Genomic DNA, 27,858 nt, shown 5'->3' on the forward strand with positions numbered 1-27,858 from the left:
TTCACCCACCTCTCCCCTCTTCCCCCCCCACTTCTCCCCCCTCATCCTTTCCCCCCCCCTCAACATCTCCCCCTACCCTCACCTCTCTCTCCCCCCTCACCTCTCTTTCCCCCTCACCTCTCTTTCTCCCCCCTCACCTCTCTTTCCCCCCTCACCTTACTCTCCCCCATCACTTCTCTCTACCCCCTCACCTCTCCCCACTCACCTCTCCCTCCTCCTCATCTCTCTCTCTCGCCCCTCACCTCTCTCCCTACCTCTCTCTCCCCCCTCACCTCCCTCTCCCCACTCACCTCTCTCCACCCTCATTTCCGGCTCCCCCCACCCCACATCTCTCTCCTCTCACCCCCTCACATCGCTCTCCCTCACCTCACTCCCCCCACACCTTGCTCCTCCCCTCACCTCGCTCCCCCCCTCACCTCGCTCCCCCCCTCACCTCGCTTCTTTTTCCTACACAGGTGCATCAGCGTAGTTCCGAATTATATATCTTTACAAAAGTGTCTATTATTTTATGAAAAAAAGCCTACATTTAGCCTACTGTATAATAGTAATAATCCGCTCAGAACAGGGCATTACTGGCCAATAATGCCCTGGCTGTGTTAAAGTCCCTCGGCTTCGCCTCGGGCCTTCAACTCTTCCAGCCAGGGCATTATTGGCCAGTAATGCCCTGTTCTTTGGGGATTATTACTTAAATATCTTCTGACAAAGGACCAATAAATATGTTTTCTGATGTATCAGTGTTTGTATGTTACTGTCTTCTTTGGATCATGCGTGTGGATCATCACTGTGTGCTTTACAGAATGGGACATATTTGGGAACGTGTGAGAGATATGGGGGGTGCACTCTCAATGTATTTCTGTCATTAGGTTTATTTTGAGGGTTTTTTATGCTGTAACATACCATCAGGGAGAGAAACTGTTTGTTATATTTTGATAACATGACAATAATAGTGACATAAAGACAGTAATAATTACTGTATAACAGACATTAATGAAATAATTTTATGTAATTATTATTCAGTGTACACAGAAGACAGTAGGAATTGAAAATAAAAAGTGCATTTTGAAAGAAAATAAGAAATATACAAATGATTTGTTCTGAAATGGACTATAAGATATATTCTTTTTTTGCTGCCTTTACATTTCCATTTTTGTTACAGAGTCACATAATGAATTAGATTGTGTTTTCGGTGTTAGCTCTGTAATTGTTTCCTAATTGTGAAATAAATATTGAGTAATGTTTTTAAAACTACAACCTTTATACATTTTACACTGTCACCATATCGCTTGAATTACAGGTTTTATTTTTAGACCTGTTTTCATATCATATAATTATGAGCAATGATTTATATATCTGCTATCTTATCATCTTATGACACTTCATTTGTATGAGCATTGCAATATACTGTAACTGGCTAGCAATTTCACACAATTATTTAACATACGATGAACATATGATGTTTTCTAACAGCACTCGGACAAACTGAGCCAGACTACAGCCCTTTTGTTAGAGTTCAGGCTCCCCTAGATTCCAAATAAAAAAGAAAGTAGTGCACTCAGGACCGTGACAATAGTGATAGATATTATAAATACCAGTGAAAAAATCACAATGTGATAAATTAAATCAATATTGAGAGTGCTGTGTTTTAAACAATAAAATATAAATAAACCTGTTCCTAGGTATATTATGGAGGTATGCCGCTGTATTCCGTGGACTGGCTCCATAAACCACACGTGCTAAATGAAACAAAAAAGAAAAAAACAGCGCAAAACCTCATACTACAGTATTAAAAATATAGTATATATTATTGAGCAGCAGGTGAGTATCTCACGTACATCAATTAAAGGATATGTAAGCATGGCATGTTATGGACATGTTACCAAACTGCTACCGCAACCGCACACGGTCATCCGATCGATCGAGGGAGTGGATCCTTCTCTCTCACACGATTTCTGTGCAGGTGAGCTGCACAGGAGAGTGAGGGGAAAGGATCTGAGACGAAATCGTGTGAGTGAAAAGGATCCACTCCCTCGATCGATCGGATGACCGTGTGCGGTTGCGGTAGCAGTTTGGTAACATGTCCATAACATGCCATGCTTACATATCCTTGAATTGATGTACGTGAGATACTCACCTGCTGCTCAATAATATATACTATATTTTTAATACTACACTATGAGGTTTTGCGCTGTTTCTTTTCTTTTTTGTTCCTCTAGATTCCCACTATAAATGTGCACATTTCCGTGGAGGAGGTGTCGGTTCTGGACTAGCTGAGTAATGACAAGATACAAACATGGCTGAATAACATGTACTGTACTCGCGCACTGACAGAAAATCACAAAGGTTATTCCAAAGCAAATATTATTTGGGTTCCAGACCAACCACTGTGATGAACCGGTGTGCATATATATATATATATATATATATATATATATATATATATATATATATATATATATATAGATATATAGATAGATAGATACTGCTGCGGCCAAGTTTATTCGAGCATTTGCCCGTTCTTGGCCGCAGCAGTAGCCTGGCACGCGCCCGAGAGTGACGGGCGCGCGCCGAAGCAGCGGAAGAGCGCCCTCCGATCGGGGCGCTCTCCCTACCGCTGCCGGGTCCGCCGGGTCCCCCGGAACCCCCTGCCGCTGTCCCGCGATCGCGGGACACCAGGGCTCCCTCGGGGAGCCCCTGGACGCGCGTGCAGGGGGCGCACACTCCCGAAGACGCGTGACCGCGCGTCTATGACGCGTGGCACGCCGAGGGGCGGCCACTAGCAAGCCGGGAAATCTCCCGGCTTGCGGATCTGGCCGCACTGCAATTAAGTGTGTCGGTAGTGTAGATAGATAGATAGATAGATAGATAGATAGATAGATAGATAGATAGATAGATAGATAGAGATAAATAGATATAAATAGATATAAATATATAGATATGTAGAGGTATCTTTACCATGTTAGCTGAGCTTAATAATCAAAAATGAATAGACGATACCGTTCTGTGGCTAACGAAATGCTTTTATATGTGTGCTCTTTCCAGATACACTGATCTCTTCTTCTGGTGTGTTACAATGGATAAAGCAAGGCTTAACTTAAAAATAGTGCATCTTGGAATGTATATATATATTTATCACTCACCCCCCCCCCTCCACCCCCCAATCGCAGATAAGGACCCTGTGGGGAAATCTACAGGTGTTACCAGGTGTGGTGCAATACCTGTTAGGCTCACAGGAGGGCTGAGCCTCCGCCAGTGAGAGCCTGGGGTGTATCCTGGAACATACTTACATAAAGAGCACCTCCACCTGTGCATGATCCTAGTGTGTAGAATGACCCCTGACACAGGACATCATACACAGTAACCACATACATCAAAGTATATACAAACAGTTTTCTGTATATGCAGAACAGAACAATAACATAGCATTACCAGTACATTAGTGTCACCCTGTATCACTAATAATACAACTGCCCGGTCGCCTCACAGGGCCTTCACCCCATACTGTGTACCCAGAGTCCCAAGAGTCCCACAACCCCACCCCTTAGGCGTGATCAGCGCCATACTAGATGAAGTGTAAAGTTGGTGCACTTGGTGACTGATACTTGCCCGGGGCTCCTCCAACTGGGTACAGCAGAACAACAGGAAGAGGATCCATCTGCATCCAGCGCTGAAGTATCAGCGATGGCGTCCTCCTCCAAATAGGGTGGTCTCCCTCTGGATGTTCTCATCATACAAATAGTCTCTATCTGTAGTGAGGTAGGTCTTGTCCCAGACCTTACTTGTCAGGGCCATGCAGCACTGCAGCTGTGTCCCTGAACTAACCCACTGCTAAAGGGGCAAAGTCCCTAACTGAAGGGGCCTTCCCTAAAGCAGCCACAAGCTAGGATGAGTCAGGTTCTAGCTGGGGCCTAGGGGGTAACCTGGCCTAGTGCAGGAGCCACTTGCTCCCTGCACACCCAACCTCCCCCTACCTTGTCCCATCACCGAATGACTTCCTGACTCAGCGTGCAACAATGTAACTCCTTGACATCAGGAGAATCTGTAAGCCCTATTGACTATAATGCAGCAGGTGATAGGGGTGAAAGGACAGTCCCCAGAGGCTTCTTGGTATTGTAGTCCCTGGGGACCTCTATACTATTGGGACCGCGTGTGCGATCTCTACCGCACATGCGCAACCTTGTAATGGCCGCAACGTCGCACGATCTCCTGCCCATGCGCAAACTGTCGCGCCAACCCCAACATGGCCACCGCAGCTATTCTGCGCCTGCGCAAGCCTAGTAAACATGGCAGCGCCCTGTAGCTGATGCCGCCGGGAGCCCCCGGCAACGCGCTCGCCCCTCGGCTCCCCGACATGTCATGGGGGTGCACGCGGTGTAGCGCAAGTAAGGGGGCGCCAGGGGAACCCTGCTACATATAAATATATATATATACAGAATAGTAACCGAGTATCACTCCCCACTGACCCACTGAGATAAGCCTGATCTTTGATCTCAGTGTATAGTGCTACTCAGGTATTTACTTTAGAAAAATTACTAATTTAGGAATTTAGAATGGCATATTGGCAAAATATATTAAATTGAATTCTTGTGCTGCTGCTCATACTCTTCCAACACTGATTGTTGGTGTTACATTTTTGATGTATTTAGAATTTGTTATTAATAGTTATGAACTATGAATTTTATATGTGGTGTTTTGCCATCTAGATGATATGTGTTGTAATATAATATCATTTTAGAAGAGATTGGTTGTTCTTTAATTTTAGACAATTTGTAGCGTTGGCATCAAACCATAGATTCCATTCTTTCTAAAGCAGATTCCTTAGGTGTATTGTGGTTTTTATCACTCCATTCAAGTCAAGGCAGTCAGCACTGGACTTGGTACATTATCCAGCAATGGATTTTAGTAATTTTCCCTCTAAATCTAGTATTCAATATAATGTGAAGCTGTTTCTTCATGTCAGGGAACATTCTGTGCTCAATTCATGTGAATAGAAGTTGCTGCATTGTTTACCTGGTGTTACCCACTTCTCACCATATTAAATATGGCCCAAGAGAGCCAAAATGTATAGCAGTTTTAAACTTTTAATGTTCATACTTGGTCTTCAGACTTTGGGAAATTCCTTAGTACGTGTTTTATTTTGCACATCTGACGTCTATTTCATAGATTTACCAAAATATGGTAGAGGAAGGTTATCATAATAACAGGTTAGTTTGTCTCACATATACACAGCACCTTATCCAATTGAACCCCAAAAGGATAAGGGAAAGGTACCTGTTGCATATTATTTGGAAACATTCTCCTCATCAGAAAAGTAATCCCTGAATATCACCATATCAACACAAGGAGAAAATGTTAAAGGGATGAAAGTCACAATGTTGTCAATGCTGTGGGGGTGGGCATAGTTCAGGGCATTGCTTCTGCTGTCCCTTGTTTCCACACAAAGATATCTCTGGTAGAGATAAATAGAGTGAACCATCAGAAAATAGGACATTAAAGATTCTTCAACTGTTTATAGTCTGTCTCACAAACCTTCGGGAGATACATGATATGATTCTCTACCTGTTCCAGGATGGTGTCACCTCAATGCTTTAATACACCAAGGGTCACACTGCCACCTGGCCATAGAGAAATTCAGTTTTTACTAATGTAGTCACTCTCTTAACTGTGTAGTCTATATTCATTAAAGAAATCATTACTTTTATATAAGAGAATGAGAAATGCATTACAGATATGTGACTGTATAACACCTCCTGCTGCTTGAAGACATCGTATGGCCCATTCACCAAGCAGAATTACACTGTTTAGTAGGTATGGGCCATAATTGCCCAGGCCTGTCATGCTGATTGTGTAAAGCTCATGTTTCTGCTGCTTTCTCTTGTGCAGTTTGGAAGTGTGGGAGAGTATATATGGGGTAGTCAGTTGAATTCAGCACCTATACAAATGTGGTTTGGACCATTTCACCCACATAGAAAAAGTGCTGCAATCTAAACCTGTATGGGGTTTGTAAAGAACATAAACTGCTATATAATATATATGTGGCAGTAAGGGCATATAAATTGTGTCTTGGTCCCACTGTCTTCACTTCTGGTGTTTCCAACAAACCAACATTGTGGGCTAAGAAATTAGAACTGGTAATCAAATCATAGTTTCCATGTTGTGCTCCATTGTATAAATATATTTTGAATATTATGTGTGTGTTTCATAACTAACAATACATTGTAGGATTGCTGCTAAAATAATATTTAGTGCAGAGTAATGTTGCAGTTTCCTCTGTCATTACTAAGGGCCCGATGGAAGTAAATGCAAATATTGTATCTGTTTTTCCACTCATACATTGAATAAGATAATACTTGATGGCAGTGTTGTCAGTTCAGATAAGTTAATGTGTACTGTATGGCTGCGCTTATAGTGCCGGCGACTGCGATGCGACGTTGCGGCAAAACAAATGCATTGCCGCTGTTGCGTGCGCTTATAATAAGCGCGACACGACGGTGCAACAGAGCGACGGATTAATCACGATCACTGGAAGCCATCTCTATTTGATTTTCCAGCGAGCATCGCCTGCACTATAAGCGTAGCCTATGTCTTCAGTGAACAATATGGTGGAATTTAACCACAACAAAAACAAGCTTTGCTCATAAATCATGTAGTTTTGTAAGCTGAGTTACTGTAAAGTCATAACTGAGATCCAAATGTAGCCCCCCCCCCCCCCATGGGGACTACTTGTTAGTATAGAGCAAGTGAAATCCAAGGATTCCTGCGGTGCACAGCCAAGTAGAGTAGCGGACCAGCAAGGTGTAGGTTAAAACAATATTTTATTAGTACAACATGGTACAGGGGACACACACTCTGACGCGTTTCGGACTGGTATAGAGCTGGTATATAGAGCTCTATGACTAAGGACTATACCAGTCCGAAACGCGTCAGAGTGTGTGTCCCCTGTACCATGTTGTACTAATAAAATATTGTTTTAACCTACACCTTGCTGGTCCGCTACTCTACTTGGCTGTGCACCGCAGGAATCCTTGGATTTCACTTGCAATATGAACATTGAGCGTGCTGCACGCTGCAAAGGAACCAGCCTGCTGTGAGTATATCTCTCCCTCATTTACAGATGTGATGACCTGGAACAGTGCAGCAGCAAAAGGGTTGGGCATGGCAGAGTCCTGCACAACAATGGTATGTTAACCCTTTATAACCCTTTATTTATCATGACACATGGACTGTTGCCATTACATTGAGTGTCTTTGCTGCAATCAAATAGCACTGGGTCAAAATACTCTTTCTTTGGGCTGATACAGTTCCCTGCTATCATGATGTGTGTATCTATTTGAAAGTTCAGACCTGGATTGAGCACTGTTTTTGGGATTTATACCCCAAACTACAGACTTTGTTAGTATAGAGGTTTAACAGCTTTAATGGGTAACCTGTGTGGGATCACTCAGGTTACTCCCTCCCCATCATGTAATGCAGAATGACTTTGCAGAAAGGGATAGTCACTTATTTATATGTCTTTTGACCAGTGATGTCACTATAGGGAGATAGAAAGGTATATGCAGTATTCCCTAAATTCTAGAAACAGGTTCATTAGAGTTCAGACTGAAGCCTCACTGTGAGTCCTGTAAACAGACCTTTGTGTAGAGTTATGTGTATTAAGGATGTCCTGTCACAATTTATTGTTTTCAGTTAAGGAATGTGCACTATATAGTTGGTGCCTATAGTTATGGCCCAAGATTGTTCTAATTCAATAGATGAGTGATAGATACAAGGGGAAGAAGCACAGGGTAACCATATTGTTTGCAATCAGATAATGTCTGAAGTGAAGTCTGTTTTTGTATAGTGAGCATTATAAACAGATGTTAATAAAGCTGTTGTTGTACTATTAAAGTTCCTGGCACACATCATTATTCTATCTGCATATCCACGCCCAGCCGGCACGGATGCAGACTGAGCATTGCCATGTATTTACAGTATATTAAACTCAATGTAAACTCCTTTAGAGTCGGGCAAGGAGGATTACACATGTGGGGTTTTGTCTTAGTGTTTGATAACTTTATACTGTTATATACAAGAATACAGTTTCCATGCAGTTCATCTTATAAATTAATTGAATAAAGGTTGTTATTTGAATGATCTTGCACCAGCATTGTTCTAAAATGTACAGCACGTCAGAGTACTACAGTACGTAAAAGACGATATCAGGAAACATTAATAGATTTTAAGATTGCATTCTTTAATCGTGTTGAATTTATTCAGGAAATCATTTCTAACGTAATGAGTATATGCCGGTAGAATTGGCTTTCACAGGATAGTCAGAAAAGGTATGATTAACTTGATTTTATTAAATAGATAACGAGGTCTTTCAAACGGTGTCTTGGGATAGCAGAAAGAGGGCAGTTTGCGACATTGCGATCCTTTCTTCTTAACACTTCTTAACACATTTGGGGTCCTGGTGAGGGTGACAATGCTGTGGGGCTGGCTTGCACGGATCTAAAGAGAGAATGGACATAAAGCATTAGCAGGAGAAGTCTCTGACATCACTGAGAAGACTGATATCATTTGTATTTCATAGGTTATATTCCCAGACATGGCAGCTTTCCTATTTATCAGGAAGCATTCTTGATTTTTAGTTTCATTGCAGGATTAGGTTGTGGTAACTATTAGGGGACCAACCTCAGAGTTGTTCATAGATTACGTCTGTGTACAGAGCTTTCTAACTTTGCAGGTCTCGTCTTCACCTGCACTCAGTTACTGATATTAAGCTACAAATGTATCATGTTCTATATTCGCTTTGAAAATAATTCCATCGCTTCAATCTACGTAACAAAAAAAGGTTAGAGGATCCCTATCATATCTCATCCAAATCTTACTAATAGAAGCATTTCAATGTTAGCCAGCATGGATGTGTTATTAAAATGCTAAAAATGAAAAGATGGTAACTCTAGGACTAATATAAATATCAGATAAAGTAACCATGGGTGTGATCCCCCAAAATAACCATGCGTGTGATCCCCCAAAATAACCATGGGTGTGACAAACCAAAATAATCATAACGTCCAATAAACAGCAACATTTTGGGCTGCATGCTAGTTAATAAAGGGTCCTGCACTGCCCAAAACGTCGCTGTTTATGTCCGGCATAGAGATGGGAGATTTCTTCTCCAGAAATCGCTCACCATACAATGTGTCATTAGCCGCTAACCTTTTTTTGCAAAAAAAAAAGGGAAACTGTTTAAATGTTTCCCTGAAAATGTGCAAGGTTACTACAAAAGTCCTGTGATTTTGCTGGTTTAATAAAATGTTACAAATATTTGGCAACAACTGAGCAATGTTTTCCTTTTTGCCAAATAATTATGAAAATGTAGCTCATATGATTAACTATAAAACCTGGACAACAATTGCAAACTGGTTTCTGATCAAAGCGCACATCTGTAGTCCTGCTCTCTCCTCCGATGGGTGTGCACAGATTGATGAAAGACATGAAGAAGTAAGGTATTGCCTTTATTGCCAGGTGTGACAGGGTACTTATAACAGGCTCTTCGACTAGTTCTCCAAAGGGGAAAGTCAAAGTTCTACAATCTTACTGCAATGTCATTTTAGATTAATTTAAAGCTGCAAACATTTATATCATCTGTACCATATGTATTTGCATATCTTTACTCACATAGTTAGTTACATACAGTAGTTACATAGTAGATGTTGAAAAACAATATATATCCAACTCGCAAGCGAGTTTCACTTAGCTGCCTAAGACTCTCTGCTCCGGCTAACTTTTTACGAGTTGTTAAGTGTCACATCATTGCCCTTCTCGGGCCGCATTTGGCCCACCAGCCGCCAGTTGAAGAGCTCTGGTCTACAAAATTGGACTTTGAGTAAAACACTCCATCAGTTACTAGAGGCATATTGTTTAGTGGCATTGTCTAATGTTTGTATCATACGTTAGGTGGCTCTGATTTCAGATGTTTCTCTTAAATACACATGGGCCCTTATTCTATCAAATTTGATAGTGCTGATCCGGCATTACGATCATCGCTATCGCCCCTAAATTGGTGATACCTCCCATTAAAGTCAATGGCAGATATCGTAGATTAGAGCGCGATAGCGCAGGTCGCACTTTGATGACTGCCGGTCATAGTCGTTGATGTATTATTTACTTTCTGTGTGACCTACTGAAGTAAAGTGTACGTCAGGAATTGTCTATGGTGAGTGAGAAAATGGGATAAAAGTAGGATAACAAATTTGTGATGATCAGAGACAGGGACCATGGGGCATTTTACCCTCTTAGAACTGCTGAGAACCTGATTGATCATTGTTCTTTAGTGGCCACTGCAGTTACTGTATATCATTTGGAGGGACTCACTCTTACCTCCCTCCATGGTTGTATGTAAAGTGTATCCTGCCTTATACCCAGATCACTACTACACAACGGCCTTAACATGTTGTGAGAAACATGAACATTGTTAGTTCCTTAAATGCAGAGGAATGCAGGAAGGACACTCTCTGTCAATAGAAGTAACCATATATACAATAAAATGAATTCTGTGTGTCAAGTGGTTACATAGATATGTGTCATTAGCACAATAAAGTGTGAGGTTTCCAGTACCTTGGCATTGTGGCTTTGGCTTGCAAGCTGTAAAAAGGAAGAAATAGAAAATATATATCAATTTATTGTTTCTGGAGTGGAAAGTGACATATATATATAAATACATTAAGCTGTTGTGTCCGACTCTTCAAACCACATGTATTGCCCTTACAGGTGTGATATGCTCAGAAATATGTAATGATGGGATTTAGAGAGTGGTAGTCATGCAAGTCCCACAATTATACCACAAATGTACAACAAACATACAGCAGAGTTTTTATTTTATTTTAATAGAACCACTTTTATACCCTCTAAACTATTCCCAAAACTTACAAACACTCAGAGCTAGAGTGTTAATCTCTAGAATGATTGCTTCTCATTTTATTAATTACCCATTGGTTATTACACTATTATGTATAATACTTATTGTAATATCACATCTTGTTTAACTGTTAACATTATTTAGTAATAAGTATAAACCAATTTGTAGATTTAGTATCAAACTATAAACTCTATTCAATTCCAATAGAACTTCATTAAACTGCACCAAGAATTACAGTTTTGCTTCAATGTAAATGTTCCGATTTTATCTCCAACTTCTCCCTACATTCAACTTTTCAACCATTGCAAAATGCAATCAGTGTGTAATTCCCTTTGGATATTCAGTATATATTGAAATCTATATAACTATGGTACAAAACAAATAAGATACTTGCTGGTCTAACATATTTTCAAGTCAACTTACAACAGTCACAACTTTTAAAGAACTAGCCATACATAAGCTTTATTATACATTCACTATATTTACCATATTAAACACTAAAGCAATAAAGTCTAACATGATACTCACGGTCTTGGCATTGCTGTGGTGGTGGGCATGGTTTGCATGGGTCTGGTTTGCATGGGTCTGGTTTGCATGGGTCTGGGCATTGTTTCTGATGTCCCTTGGCTCCAGACATGGTTATCTCGGGTAGAGTTCAGTAGACTGTACAGGAAAAAAGGAAGTGAAGGATTTTACAGCTGTGCCTGGTCTGTCTCAGCTCACCTCTTTTATACACAAAGGTGTGAGAACCTCATGTCAGTTATGAAACATCGTTCTTCCTGGTGGAGTCACTTACATTCCTGAGACCCTAAATTATATGACATCTAAGTTATTTGCATGTAATTGTTTTGTTTTATTTCCTTGTGAGCCAGGCGTGTGCCCTATTAAAACCAGCACTTCCAGACTGCATCACTAACTCTGCCGTTCTCTTATATGTCTCATTGGATGATTCTACTAATGTAATGACCTTGTGCAACATTTCTTTATCGAGAAGGGAAGGTCATAATTAAATTACCATCAGATAAAGGACTAGTAAACACTTTATTAATATATCAGTGTTCATATGTTAATGTGTTCTTTGGATCATGCTAATTCACGGTGTATTTTACAGAATGGAACATGTTTGGGAACGCGTGTGAGATATGGGGATGCACTCTCAATTTATTTCTGTCATTAGGTTTATTTTTTATGCTGTAACTACATCTGGGAGATAAACTGTTTGTGTTACTGTATATTTTGATAAAATGACAATAATAATGGCATAATTTATATATGCAGTAATAATTATTACAGACATTAATTACATTGAATTGATTATTCAGTGTACACAGAAGACAGTGGGAAATAAAAAATGCATTGGTGTCACAAAAGCTATAGATAAATTGATATCTTATTTTCAATACCTTGCAGCCTCCAACCCAAATTGTGTAAGAACGTGTAAACTACGGTTTAACTTCTTGTTGTCAGAGATGTCTGTAATTAATTACAAAGCAATTGCAATAATCTTGCAGAAGGCCCCTAACCAAGTAGCTGGAACCAACAATCAAGATGCATTAATTCAGAAAATGTTTCCTCCTGTTTTAAAGCCTGTGTGATGTTGGTGAAAAGGCAGCACCCTCATTTATTGAGCGGAGGATTTACAATTCTTCAAATGTTCCCTGCTCACCTACTGTAGAACTCATTAGCCCAGTATTGTGTTGGTTCTAATATACTGTATCATGAAAACATTTTACTCTATCGGGTTTTTCAACATATATGCATTTATTTTTGTAAAGCTTATTCTTTAGAGGCCTAGTTCATTTCAGCATGAAAGTAAACCAGAAGCAGTGACATGTTTAATTCATTTATTTATCAAATGTTTTACCAGAAAGTAAGACATTGAGAGCTACTTCTGTATTTCAAATATGTCCTGGGCACAGAGTTAAGATGACAATACATGGTTGCATTAAATGAACAGCGTTCAACATTATATTTAAAGACGTTGCATGTATGTGAGACAGCTTTAGTTTTTAAAGAACTTAGGACCATTGGCGGCTTTGAGAGTCTCAGGTAGATTGCTCCAGTTGTGAGGTGCACGGTAAGAGAAGAATAAGTGGCCGGATACTTTGTAGACCCTTGGGACAGTGAACAGTCTTTTGAAGGCAGATCTCAGGTGATAAGTGCTACGTGTGGTAAGGGTGAGGAGTTTGTTTTCCATTTACCCCTTTCTTCTCTCGGACCATCATCTTGTCTCGTTTTCTCTCACACACGTCTCCCCTTTTCTACCTCATCTACCCATCATTTCTGCAGAAACCTGCATACCATTAACCTCCCGGCTCTTGACTCCACTTTTCGCTCCTCCCGCTCCTCTCTCAGCCCCACTACAGACTCTGACAATCTGGACAAGAACGACAACTCTGCCCGATCCTCCTGTCATGCCTGTATGCCCGCAGACCTGGCAAGACCCCAGTACTGAGGTGGGAATGGTATTACACCACACACCCACAGCAGTGGGAGCACGACCGGAGTGTGGTATAGCGTTGCTGGACCTGTTAAGGAAGTAGTTAATGATACTTGCAACGTCCGTTGGTATTAGAGTAAGAATGGTCGTGTCCGTGTGCCAATGTCCAGGGGTCCAGAGAGTAGAGTCGTCAGGGTACAAAGCCAGGTCCGAGGATTCCAGAGAGCAGCAAGGTAGAGTTCGTAGCAAGGTTCAAGGGGTACAGAGAGCAGGGTAGTCGAGGACAAGCAGGGGTCAAAGCCAGGGAAATACAAAGTATAACACAGGAGCAGGATACAGCAGGGACACAGAAGGAGCACAGCATAGGTCAGCACACACAGGCAAACAGGAACTTTGCAGAGCGACGATAGAGAGGACAGACAGGGATTATAAAGGGAGGCACACCAATAGGAGAGATGGGAGGAGCAGAGAGAGAAGTGGGAGACAACGGGGATAGGACAGGGAGAGTAGAGGAGGAGACAGAAGGAACAGTCAGGGGAATGGCCTGTAGAGACTGGGAGGAGGAGTCAGGATTGTGGCCGGGCCTATAAGAGGAGCATGTAAGTTGAAGGTGCGCGCGCACAGGCTGTGACAGGGAGATGGCACGGAGGCACCTAGAAGAGGAGCCAAGGGAACGGCGGGACTCCGACGAGGAGCGTGTGTGCGCGCGCCCTCTGCAAGTTGAGGAAGCACCCGCACAGGCCGCGTCACCAGGCGCGCGGAGCGCCATGCTGCGGGCACCCCGACGGGAGGAGGCAAGGGAGCAGATGGAGCCGCCAAGGGAGGTAAGGCACTGTCCGTGGGCATAACGGGTATCTGGGAGCAGGGGACGTCAGGACAGGCACTTGAGGACCATGTGGGTACGCGGGACCTGCGGGGTAAGCGCTTAGGCAGTGGGGAAGAAGGAACGGGACAGGAGTGGGAAAGAGGAGAGGGAATGGGAGGAGACGAGACAGAGGGAGAGACAGAAGGGGAAGGAATCCCCTGAACCGTCACACCTCCTTTCTTGATCTACATGTCCATCTTTTTCTCTCCCACTCTCGCCCTTCTAACCTAAACTTTCACACATGTATGCTCCACTCCTGCACTCGGTCTTCTGAAGGAAATCTCACAATCTCGCAGGCTTCTTTCACTACAAATTTATCCTATCCTGTTTCAATTCTACCCTCTCCCAGGCTAAAAAAACTACTTTCATCACTAATCAACACACACAAGTCTAACCCATGCAGAGTCTTCTCTGTCTTTGTCTCTCTACTCAGACCACCATCTGTTACTGGTCTTTCTTCCTCTAATTCCCCTCAGGACATTGCTGAATATTTCAAGACAAAGGTGGATTCTATTCAGCAAGACATCCCCTCTGTAGCCTCATCACATTTTACACCTCTTCCTAACTCTCCTCGTGCCTTCCTCTACCCTTTTCCTCTGTCACAGAGGAGTATGTGTCACTAGTGATCTCCTCTTCTCCCTCTACCACCTGCCCTCTTGACCCCATTCCCTCCCATTTCCTCAAACCTCTTGTTCCTACTCTAATGCCTACACTTACACATAGTTTCAACTCCTTCCTCTACTCTTGTAACTTTCCCATCTTCTTCAAGCATTCGACAGTTATACCTTTACTCAAAAACAGCAAGCTTGGCCCTACCTCTCTCTAATTATTGCCCTGTCTCCCTCTTGCTTTTGGCCTCTAAACTCCTTAAATGCCTTGTGTTCTCTCGTTTGCTCCACTTTCTCACCACCTACTCTCTCTTAGACCCTCTACAGTCTGGCTTGCACACTGCATCCAGTGCTGCAAAAGACCAAGGTCATTACACTTCACTCATATTACTCGACCTCTCTGCAGCCTTTGATAATGTGGACCACCCTCTTCTACTTCACATTCCCCATACTCTTGTAACAGAGCTCTATCCTGGATTTCCTCCTACCTCTCCCATTGTACTTTGTGTCTCATTTGTTAACACCTCCTCCGTTGATCTCTGTGGGTGTACCCCAGGGCTCTGTCCTGTGACCTCTTCTCTTTTCTCTATACAGACTCTCTCTAGGTAGCATAGGGTTCAGACTTTAACAAAAACCCCAGAGCATCACTGCTCAGAACTCCGGTGCTCAATAGAGTAAACCTCAAAAGTCTCTTTGTTGATAGGAGAAACATTCCATGTCTGTGGCTAGAGAATATTAGCTCTCAATGAAAGTTACATTTACTCATGGCTTGATGAATTGGTTAGTTGGTAAACGATCGTGCTTGTTTAGCCCTGCGGGTCCGCAGGTCAGTAGCTCTGCGTGTCCTCCCGAGATGCAGTCGTTGACTGGCATAACCACTAGCACAATGATGTTGAACTGCAGGGCACTCATATACCGCCACGCTGGACTGTACCTCCGTTGTATGCACTCCCGAGGGCTCAGCGACTCAGCGTCTCCACATATGGCCGGAAAGACAATGCTCCCAGGATATCACAGCCGCCAGCTTGACGTTAAACACCGCTTTACCAAATTGCAGTAAGTACTCACAAGCCATTGAGCGATCTCCTATCTGGCGTGAATTCAACACAGCAAACAAACATCCCATACAGGAACTCCCATGTGGGAAAAAAATACCGGTGCACTGCGTCTCACAAAAAGAAAATTGGGATATTATAATCAAAAGGATTTATTCATATAAAAACATGGACAAAAATAAATGGATTTAATCATATAAAAGCATACAGACACACTTACGCGTTTCACACGCAGGGTGCTTTGATAAAGTATTTTTTTCCCAGATGGGGGTTCCTGTATGGGATGTTTGTTTGCTAGGGTTCAGACTTCACTACTCCCACATTAACAATGTAGCTAAAACTGTCCTTTTTATCTCCGTAACATTGCAAAAATACGCCCTTTCCTCTGTCCTTCTACTGCTAAAACTCTAATGCAGTCCCTCATTCTCTCCTTTCTAGACTATTGTAACTTCTACTGTCCGATCTACCAGCCTCACAACCGGTCTCCCCTACAATCTATCCTTAACGCTGCTGCTAGAATCACTTTACTCTCTCCTAAATCTGTCTCATCATCTCCCCCGCTGGCTATAAAATCCTGTATTACTTACAAAATTCTCTTCCTCACATTTAAGGCTATACATTCTTCTGCCCCTACTTACACCTCAGCCCTAATTTCTCACTATGCCCCTGCCCGACTCTTGTGTTCTGCTCAAGGATGTCTTCTCTCTTCCCCTTTTGTATCTAAAGCCCTGTCCCACCTAAAACCTTTCTCACTCACTGCCCCACACCTCTAGAATGTCCTTCCCCTCAATATCTGACTGGCACCATTTCTCTCCACATTTAAGACCTATCTAAAAACGCACCTCTTTAATGAAGCATATGGGTTGCTCCGCTGTTGGATCTATACATCTCAAATGCACTGACCATAACCCCTTGCAGACTGTTACGCTGTGCTCACCACGGACAAGGAGGGACCCCGAAACTGAGGTGAGATGGGTAACAACTGCACCCACAGCTACGGGGGCACACCTGGAAAGTGGAAAATAGGCGTCTGGAACCATCTGGGAGTATAAGATAAAGTAAGATACTCGCCAGACGAGAAGGGAGGTTCCAGAAGATAGTTGGTACCGAGAGCCTGGGGTCCAGAGCCGGGGGGGTAGGTCAGAATCCGCAAGCCGAGGTAAAGGGTCGGAGAGTTCAGGAGGCCAGGGTACAAGCCAAGGGTCGAAGTCCAGAGCGGGTCCACAGCCATGCCGGTTCGGTACACAAGGGATCACTAAGGAAGACAAAGAGACAGGAACTGAGACAGGCACGACCATGGGTAACACAGGTTACACAAAGCTATGCTCAGCCAAAGAAGGAATGGCTGAGCAGGGTGTAAATGAGAGCAGAGCCAATTGGCAAGAGGGGGAGGAACGGAGGAGCGGCCCCATGGGAGGCAGGGATAGGTGAGGGACAGTGCCACAGCTGATTAGCTTGACGCAAGGCTTGTGGGCGGTGCTCGCACGTCAGACGTGTGTACCGTGCGGGAGAGGTGCGCACGACCCGAGCTGGGGGCGGGAGCTCCACCTGCGGGAGGACAGAAAGGTCCGTGATTGCATGCGTGCGTCCTGTGGCAAGCGCGGGGACCAGGGTGGAAGAAGGAGGGTCCCTCTCGCGGCGGTGAAGTCATGGAGCCGGAGCACGCCGGGTAAGTGGCATCGCGGGGGGAACCCTCTTTGGAAGAGGTGTCCCCCGAGGCCTTACAGTACCCCCCCGCTTGAGGAGCGGCCTCAGGACGACTCCAATATGGTTTTTGGGGAAACTTAGAATGGAAGAGTTTCAGCAATCTAGGGGCATGTATTTGGTGGTAGGGTACCCAAGATCTTTCTTCTGGACCAAAGTCCTTCCAGTGAACCAGGTACTGCACCGAACCCCTCGTCCTCCTGGAATCCAGAATAGACTGAATCTCAAACTCCTCCTGCCCCTGAACTATGACCGGCTTAGGGTCAATCGGTGTCTTATGGAACCGTGGACTCTGGGACACAGGTTTCAGCAGTGACACATGGAACACTGAGGGTATCCTCATGGATGGAGGAAGTTCCAGACGATATGCCACAGGATTGATCCGTTCCACTACTGAGAATGGGCCCAAGTACCTGGGGGCCAGCTTGTGGCTCGAAGTCTTCAGTCTAATATTCTTGGAGGAGAGCCAGACCTTATCCCCTGGCTTGAAGACTGGTGCCTGGCGGCAGTGAAGATCTGCCTGTGCCTTTTGTCTGTCGGTTGCCTTTCTTAAAGCCTCTTGGATCTTTTTCCAGGATTCCTAAAGATCCTTGATTCGGTCATCGGCCGCTGGAACCCCGGAAGGAACTGAGGTGATGGGCAGCTGACCTGGGTGAAAACCATAATTAATGAAAAAAGGGGATTTCAGCGTGGAGCTGTTCTTTAAAGAATTATGGGAGAACTCTGCCCACGGAAGTAAATCTACCCAATTGTCCTGGCTGTCCGCGATGAAGCATCGGAGGTATTACTCCAGAGTCTGGTTCGTTCTCTCAGTTTGCCCATTAGTTTGGGGATGATACCCGGAAGAAAAGTGGAGGGTGATATCCATCCTGCGAGCGAAGGCCCGCCAAAATTTTGAGACAAATTGTGTACCTCGATCGGATACGATGGAAAGAAGAACTCCGTGAATGCGGAATATTTCCTTTAAAAAACGTCTGCCAGGGTGGCGGAATTGGGTAGGCCTTTGAGAGGGACGAAATGGGCCTGCTTGGAAAAACGATCCACCACAACCAAAATGGTGTTCATCCCTTTAGAGGTTGGAAGTTCCACTACAAAGTCCATGGACAGATGACTCCATGGGCGTTCTGGTATAGGGAGGGGTTGTAGAAGACCGAACGGCCTTTTACGAATGGTCTTAACCTGGGCGCAGATTGGACAGGTTTTTACGTACTCCGAAATGTCCTGCAACATGGTTGGCAACCAAAAGGTACGACTAACGAGGTCAGAAGTTCTGCTAATGCCTGGATGACTGGCTGACCTAGAAGAATGACCCCACTCAAGAATCTTCTTAAGGAAGCGTGGAGCTGCATAAAGATGGCCGACCGGCACCTTAAGACCCCTCGGGAGGTTAGATTGTGCTGCCATGACCTGATCCAGGATATCAAAAGAGTTGGCCGAAATTATATACTTGGAGGGTAAGATTGTTTCAGAGATAACTTCGGAATTGTCCTCGAACAGGAATTGACGTGAAAGTGCGTCTGCCTTTTGATTCTTTGAGCCAGGAATGTAAGATATGAGATAATTAAATCTCGAAAAAAAAGAGACCATCGAGCCTGACGTGCCCCAAGGCGACGTGCACTCTCCATGTAAAGTAGATTTTTATGATCAGTAAAAATTGAAATGGGGTTCTCCGTTCCCTCCAGAAGATGTCTCCATTCCTGAAGGGCGAGTTTAATAGCCAGGAGCTCTCTGTTTCCGACGTCATCGTTCCGTTCTGCCGAAGAATTTTTTTTTTAAAAGAACCCACAGGGATGAAGTTTGGCCTGTGTGGACGGTCTCTGAGAGAGAATAGCGCCAGCACCGACGTCGGATGCGTCTATCTCTAAGGTAAAGGGAAGCCCGGGGTCAGTATGACGCAAAATAGGAGCAGAAGCGAAAGATTTTTTGAGGCAGTCAAAAGCTTGAAGAGCTGCAGGAGACCAAACTGCTGTGTTAGCTTCCTTTTTGGTAAGGGCAATAATGGGGGCCACGATAGAAGAAAAATTCTTGATGAATTTACGATAGTAATTCGCAAATCCCAAGAATCGCTGTATGGCTTTCAGGGAAGTGGGTTGTGGCCATTCTAAGACAGCTTTGAGTTTGACTGTGTCCATAGAGAAGCCAGTGCTACAGGTAGAAATTATGTATCCAAGAAAGGGAATGGAAGAAAGATGAAAAGAACATTTCTCTAGCTTAGCGTAGAGATGGTTCTCCCGATGGTGGGACAGGACTAATTTGGTGTGCTGAATGTGGTCAGAGAGAGATTTAGAAAAAATAAGGATATCGTCAAGGTATACGATAATGAAGCTGTCGAGGAGATCACGGAAGATCTCGTTGACAAACTCCTGAAAGACCGTCGTGGCATTCATAATGCCCATCCCGGGTGTTAAAGGCGGTCTTCCACTCGTCGCCCTGACGGATGCGGACAAGGTTATAGGCTCCGCGGAGATCAAGTTTGGAAAAAATTGTTGCCCCTTGTAGATGATCGAAGAGTTCTGAAATGAGTGGCAGGGGATAACGGTTCTTGATCGCAATTTTGTTAAGACCTCTGTAGTCAATACAGGGGCACAGGGAACCATCCTTTTTCTTAACAAAAAAAATCCAGCTCCAGCTGGAGATGAAGAATTGCGGATGAACCCCTTCCTTAAATTATCCTGGATATACTCGGCCATGGCCTTGGTCTCGGTATGGATAGAGGGTAAGAACGGCTCTTGGGTAAGGTAGCACCGGGAAGAAGGTCAATAGGACAGTCAAAATCTCTATGGGGAGGTAACACTTCAGAACGTACCTTATCGAAAACGTCCGCTAGGTCCCAGTAGACCGTTGGGAGGGAAGTTTTATACTCTGCGGGTAAATCCACTCCGGCTAACATCCGTTTGGGGGGAAGACAGGTCTTGAGGCACTGGGGGCTCCATGGTATGGGTTCTTTATTAACCCAATCCAGTTGTGGGTTGTGTAGCTGCAACCAGGGGAGTCCCAGAATCACATCTACCGATGGAGTATGGATAAGTTCTCCCTAATTACCGCTTAGATTGTAAGCTCTTCAGGGCAGGGACCCCCCCCTTCCTATTGTTACTGTTATGTCTGAAGTGTTTATTCCCATTATGTTATCTTATTATGTGAAGTGTTACTGCTGTGAAACGCTATGTACATAAATGGCGCTATATAAATAAAAATATACATACATACATACAAAGGCGGGTGGCTTGCCCAAAAAGTATTTGAAGGCAAGACAAGAAAAATGAACTTTGCACCTAGGCATAAAGATAGTCAATCTAGTTTTTGAGCATTTTGCAGTGGTGTGTGTTGTAGTTACATTGGAGGACAAAGTGGCATATTGAGTTGTAGAGGGTGTCTAGTGTGCTAAGGTGAGTTTGGGATGCTGTAGCTTACACTAGTCCCCGCATTCTATAATTGGCATTAGCATCTGCTGTGTGGTGCGCTTTCTGACCAGCAGGCTATGGGGGGATCAGTTCCTATAATGTACACCTAGTTTGGCATAGGTTTTGAATGTCAGGGTATCAATGTGCAACTGTGACGGTGAGGGGGTAACCAGGCCATCAATAAAGGAACTATGCCAGGTTGGTTACCTCTTAGCCATATTGGGTAGTTTAGAATGTCTGCTCTTGAACCCATTTATGGTACCTGCAATGTATGTGATTGTATTTCAATAAAAGATGTATGTGTGTTTTACCTTTCCAGTGCTACCCAGTGGAGATTCTCAGGCTATGAGTTTCAGGGTAGGGGGGGTTGCGGTAATAGTGTTGTCAGAATGTGTTTAGGTAGAAGGGGTCCAGAGTTGCTGGCCAACCCAAAAATGTATCCGGGAATCAGGTCAGATTCTCGGGGACATATAGACACATCACTCCGGTCAAAATCCTCCCTGATAATCAGTTGCGCGACTCACCGCCAGGTTTCCCTGCTTCAGCACTGACAAGAAAGGTAAATGAGGCATAGGGATATATGTATCCCGGGTACAGTCAGGGGTCCCTAGATTACTGGGAGTCCCCCAGTATATGCCCAGATCACCAGAATCAAGTATAGAGGTTCTGGGGTGCTTCAATCATCGATAAGGTTACAAGGCTGATTTCATGTCTAAGGCCTCGTCCAGGCTCTTCGCTTGCGTGCTGAGGTGCGCTGAGGCGCAGGGAAAGTGGGTGCTTTCCCTGGCCTTGCGGTTGCTTGCCCTGCGCGCCGTCAGGGGCGGGCTGGGGGCGGGCTGGGGGCGGGCCAGTGGCATCACGGAGCTGGTTCGCCCTCATTGGGCGAACCGCTCACGTGACCGGCCTGTCGCGCCGACAAACGGGGGAATTTTAAAATCTGCTAAGACCTATGCTTCCGCGCACTTGCGGAAGCGTCGGCGAGCCCCTACTAAAGCCGCTCTAATTGTGGCTGTAGGGGCTCAATGCTGAGCGGGAGCGCGCGTCAGCACGCTTCAGCAAGCAAGAAGTTAACATGGCCGAGGCCTTAGTCCAAATTCCTATGTATTTCGAAAGGTAACTCTGAAACTGAACCTAAGCATTATTTCATTCAACTTTTAAAACATTGTAATTCACTGTGTGTATGTCTGTTTCTCTGGAATAAATGACACTTTGTTTTATCCCCTTGTTTTGCTCAATGTTATGATCCCGGTTATAAAGGTGTAAATGCCTGGTCTCCCATGACAGCAACCCAAATGTTAAATGGGAGTCAAAAAATATATATGCCCAAATATTCCCCTAGGCACTTACATGTGGTGGCTGCCTCCTTGTTGCCTCCTTGTTGCCACCTTGCTTCTCCATTCGAATCTCAGCGTCAAATGATACGTCGCATGGCGCCACTTTACCATGGTAACGCGGTGCTGTACGACGTCACGTTGGTGATGTCCGCTGCGTCATTTGACACTGGGATTTGAATGGAGAAGCAGGGTGGCAACAAGGTGGCAGCCACCACATGCAAGTGCATTCCCATCATGTGAGGGATAAGAATTATTATTTATTTTAGTTCATAAAGAATTATCAAGGAGGAGGGATAAATGACAGGTTAATAATGAATTCTGTTTTGCCCACAAACAGCATAAAATATGAACCGAACTCCCCCTCCCTATCTAAAGTGTAGCTCAATTCTGCTGCAAGAAAGTGGCTAAAATGCATGTCATTATTTTCTCTAGTATTGGTCAAGAAGGCAATTTTTTGAGAAAGCGAACAGGCCAGACATCATGCCAGCAGATAAATTAAGGAACAAACTTCCAAATTATAATATTCAGGCCATTAGACTAAAATCAGGAGCCCTCACAGCAAACCCAAAATTGATAGTAGAAGAATTTTAAAAACTATTATGAGGACCTTTATAATGGGGAAAAAGTGGCACACAACCACAACATGAAAAATCTTTGCGGGATTTTCTAACAAGCTCAAACCTACCAAGATTGAATGATTGGGAAATGGAGGTATTGGGAAGGGACTTTACTATGGAAGAAATCACTCAAGTGATCAAAAACCTGAAATCATCTAAAGCCCCTGCCCAGATGTTTTTTTCGGGTCTTTACTATAAAAAATACATTAAGTTACTAGCCCCATAAATGCTCCGAATATTCAACGCGGTACTGGCAGGGGCCTCTTTCCCGGAACACATACTCCAGGGGTCTATATCACTAATCTATAAACAAGGAAAAGATCCCCTTGATTGTAAGAGATATAGACCAATCTCTCTTATAAACACAGATGTCAAAATCTACTCTAAATTAATTGCCAACAGATTAAGTCATATCGTACCTAGATTAATACACCCAGATCAAGTCGGTTTTATAAAGGATCAACGGGCCTCTGATAACACCTGATGAATCATTGATCTGATAGAATTAGCCAATTCAAAACAAGTACAGATCTAGTCTAGATGTAGAAAAGGTATTTGATAGGATTGACTGGCTATATCTAAAAGCCACGCTTGGAGCGTTTGGTTTCGATGAAAAGATAACAGCTGCAATTTTTTCTTTATACACAGGCACAGCAGCTAGGGTCTTACACCAGGGATATCCCTCAAAACCCCTTAAGATTAAAAGTGGCACAAGGCAGGGATGCCCCTTTTCGCCTCTCCTCTTTGCCATGTGTATGGAACCACTAGCGGCACAAATCCGTTGTAGCCCAGATATTTCAGGACTCAAATTCAAAAATCAAACACATAAAATTAAACCCCTCACCTCGCTACCAAATCTATTCAACTTACTAGGGAAATGTAACAAAATCTCAGGTTTCAAAATTAACCAATACAAGTCAGAAGCGTTAAATATAAATCTACAAAAACAACCGAAAAACGAATATAGCGCTCAATTTTCATTTTAATTGGCAACACAAATCTCTCACATTTTTGGGGGTATATATCACCAAGGATTATAACTCTATTTACTATACAAGGCAAATTTCCCTAAGCTAATTCAGTCCTTGATAGAGGATATTAGACGTTGGTCCAAATAGAATATATCTTAGAATGGAAAAATATATAGTGTAAAAATGAACCTCCTCCCACGTAAACTCTCACTTCAGTCTGCAAACTCCAAGTTCATTTGGAGAGGTAAAAAAGCGAGAGTAAGAAAACAGACCCTTCTGAAACAAACTACAGAAGGCGGACTGGCGGTACCTTGCATGATCGTATTATAAAGCGGCTCAATTATGCCAAATCTTTCAATGGCAGACTAACCCAGCATTGAAAAGATGGGTAGCATTAGAGAGTGACGTTTGCTCCCCAATTGAGTTAAACAATCTAATCCGGAGTCCAAAAATAGCGAGGAAAGCTATAAAATCGCCGTTATCCTTTACGGCCAATTCATTGTCAATCTGAGAGGCATCTAAATTTAAATGTGGTTTAACTACTAAAAATACACTGATGACCCCATTATGGGAAAACCCAAATTTTGCTCTTGGTATGGATAGTGTCATCTTCTCAATATGGAAAAAAACAGTATAATTAGACTTAGAGAGAGTATCGGGTAGTCAGGTTACGTAGCCAGGTTCAGGATTGGAGATAGTCGGATCGTAGGAGTACTAGCCAAGGTCAGGACTGGAGTCAGGAGAGTAGTCAGACAAGCGGATCAGGAGTACAGAGAAGCGGAATCCAAGGTACTAGCAGGGTCAGGCAACGAGAGGTAAAACAGCAAGCAAGGTAAGGCAAGGCAAGGTTCTGGAACAGGATGTTGCAAGGCACGGCATCACAACGACTATGCTCAGCGATGACTGACTGCAGACTGAAGGTATATATAGGAGGAGCCTCCAATAGCCAGCCAGGGCTGAAACCAGGAAGTGGAAGAATATTGGCTGCTGGTGCACACAGGTGTGCCCTAGGTAACAGCCTAATCTGGGTTGAGTGTATTAGTGCTTGCGTGCCGCCCTGCACGCATCACGGAGGCCAGGGGGCGGGGTCTGGTTAGTGTGTCACTCCCACGCTGATTCCTGGGAGTAGAGGAGGTGGAACTTGTCGCGCGCTGACCTGCGCACATCATGGAGGCCAGGGGATGGAGTCTGAGTCGCTGTCACTCTCACGCCGATTCCTGGGAGCAGAGGAGGTGGGACCCGTCACGTGCCAAGCCACGCGCGTCACAGACGTCGAGGGGCATGGCCTGACTCGCGCGTCAGCAGGGAGGCTGGAGGAGCTTCCACGACGTGTGACAGGGCGAGGGGCGGGATCAGGGTCCGTGGATGCATGAACAGGTAGCACAGGATCCGCGCGCGCTTGCGTCACAGGACCAGGAGATTGTGCCACTTGAGTGTCTGCTGCAGAAGGAGCTGAGATGTGAGGAGACGGTCTTTGCACGCCAGGATGGCGAATCCTCACAGTAATACTGTAACAAGATTACATTTTTTGAACAAATTAAATCTGACAAAAAATATCCCTCAATCAGAATTCTATAGATACCTCCAGATCAGGGCTTTTAAGAACAAACACAACCCCCACCCCCCATTGACCACATTTGAAAAGCTCTGTTTTATAGACTGACAGGCTCAGACTCACATTGTAAATGTATAGAGAAGTAATCGGTTCTAGCCCTAAAGTAACCCAAAAATTAGGATATATGACGAAAAATGGGAAACCGACCTTGGAGAAGTCTTAGAACTGGACGAATGGACCCGGATCGTTACGACAGCTGCTAAAAACTCGATAAGCACGACATTAAAGGAGAATGCCCATAAGTTACTAATGAGATGGTATCTCACCCCAATTAAACGGTCAAATTTTATACCGGGATACTCCCCATTGTGCCTGAGACAATGTGGAGTGTCCGCAGACCTGTTACACATGCTGTGGTCCTGCCCTCGGATTGTCACTTTATGGGACAAATTTATAGATTGGCTTCAGAGGATTTTAGACCTCACAATTCCCCTAGACCCATGGCTCTTTCTTCTAAACAGACCAATACCGAGCCTAGCCAAAGTAGAACTTAAACTAGTTGCTCATTTCCCAGCTGCAACGAGGAGCGAGATCGCAGTATTATGGAAACAGAATGAAATCCCTTCAATCTCCAAAATTCGGAATAGAATTTGGTCCATATGCCAGATGAAAAAATTGACAAGTTTGGTCAATGACACTGGCGAAAATGTTCCAAAAGTCTGGATGCCATGGCTGGCCCAGACAGTCATCCCAGGGGTTGAGATGTTCACAATACTGCTTTGATACTTGTAGACGCATTCTCCTCTGATGACAGTGTGAAGACATGGCCGCCGGGAGTCCCGAAGACCAATAAAGGTAGGACTAAGATAATCCCACACAGGATTAGAGCACCCAACTCTTCAATTAAACAAATAGACAACATATTTTGATAAAACATTCACAGGAAAATAAAACCGGGGAAGTGAGCGGACCCCCTCACTCCTCTCTTTTCCCTTCCCAATTTACCCCATCTCACGTTGTATTTTTATCATTTTTATTTTTTTTGATAGTGATGTTAAGTATGATTGACATTGGTAATTTCGTGATAACAATGGATGTTTGCTCTGTTCCTCTTCTGTTTTGAAAACCAGTAAAAATCTAAGTTATATATATATATATATATAAAAAAAAAGTATTAAGAGTTGTTCTAAGAATGAAAAAATGATCTAAATGAACTCTTGTCAAATTATAGTTTTTGCTGCTTTGTTAATAATTTTTCTTTCCTCAAGAGTGGGAAAACAGCAAACATTAGTATAGATTGTATCAATGATAATTTTTTTGGTTCACATGTGATTATTTGACTGAACATCGAAAGGAGTCATTTCTGGTTGGTCTTATAACTTCTGTGTTCTTCCATTGCATTTCCCACCCTTCTCTTTCTATTTTTATGTTTGTCTGTTTTAAAGAACTCACAATATACTGTGATTGTGTGAAGGAAAAGTGTTTCCTTATTGTGGAGTGAAATATCATACTACTCTATACAGGGGTGCGCAATCTTTTCTTTTTGCGCCACCCTGTCAGTTCTCCCTACTCTGCTCACGCCCCCCTTCCCTCACGGCTCTAAGCTTCGGCGGCGTCATATCACGCCACGATGTCATGGCAACGCGTTGTCATTTGACGTTTTTTTGGTGAAGGATGTGACGTCATCTCCAAGGGAGGTACGTCACATCCTTCAACCACATGGCTATATCACATGGTATTAGAGCCAATGGGATTGTCTTCAATTCCATTGGTTGCTGTACCATGTAATAGGTTACTTTAGTTCAAAAGGATATGATGTCACTTTAAGAGATGATGTCACAGCCTTTTGCACAACAGCAACTTTATTGGGGGAAGACGGGGTGAGTGAAGTGAAGCGGGTACTTGGCCCTTTACTCACCCCCTCTGCCGCCAATAAACATTACAATATGTACTAACCACCAATACACAACCCACCTTCTGTGCCCCCACATAAAACCATAATTTATTTTTTGATACACAGGATTGATACCAAATGCCGGCGGGGGTTCCCGGGTGGTCCCTGTGGGTATCCATGGGCCTCCAGGTGGTCCCTGCGGATGTCTGGGTGCCCCAACGGGGTCCCTGAGTGGTCTGGGGGTCCTCGGGTACTCCCCATGGGTGTCTGTGGGCCTCCAGGTGGTCCTCACAGGTGTCCAGGGGCCCCAATGGGGTCCACAGGTGGTCTCCATGGGTGTCTGGGGGCCCTCGGGTGGTCCCCATGGGTGTCTGGGGGCCATTGGGTGGTTCTCATGGGTGTTTGGGGGCCCTCAGGTGTTTCCCATGGGTGTCTGGGGGACCTCGGGTGGTCCCCATAGGTGTCCGGGGGACCTCGGGTGGTTCCCCTGGTTCCCCACTGGCCTGCGGTACCA

The sequence above is a fragment of the Ascaphus truei genome, chromosome 8 (genome assembly GCF_040206685.1).
Source record: "Ascaphus truei isolate aAscTru1 chromosome 8, aAscTru1.hap1, whole genome shotgun sequence".
In the NCBI taxonomy this organism is placed as follows: Eukaryota; Metazoa; Chordata; class Amphibia; order Anura; family Ascaphidae; genus Ascaphus; species Ascaphus truei.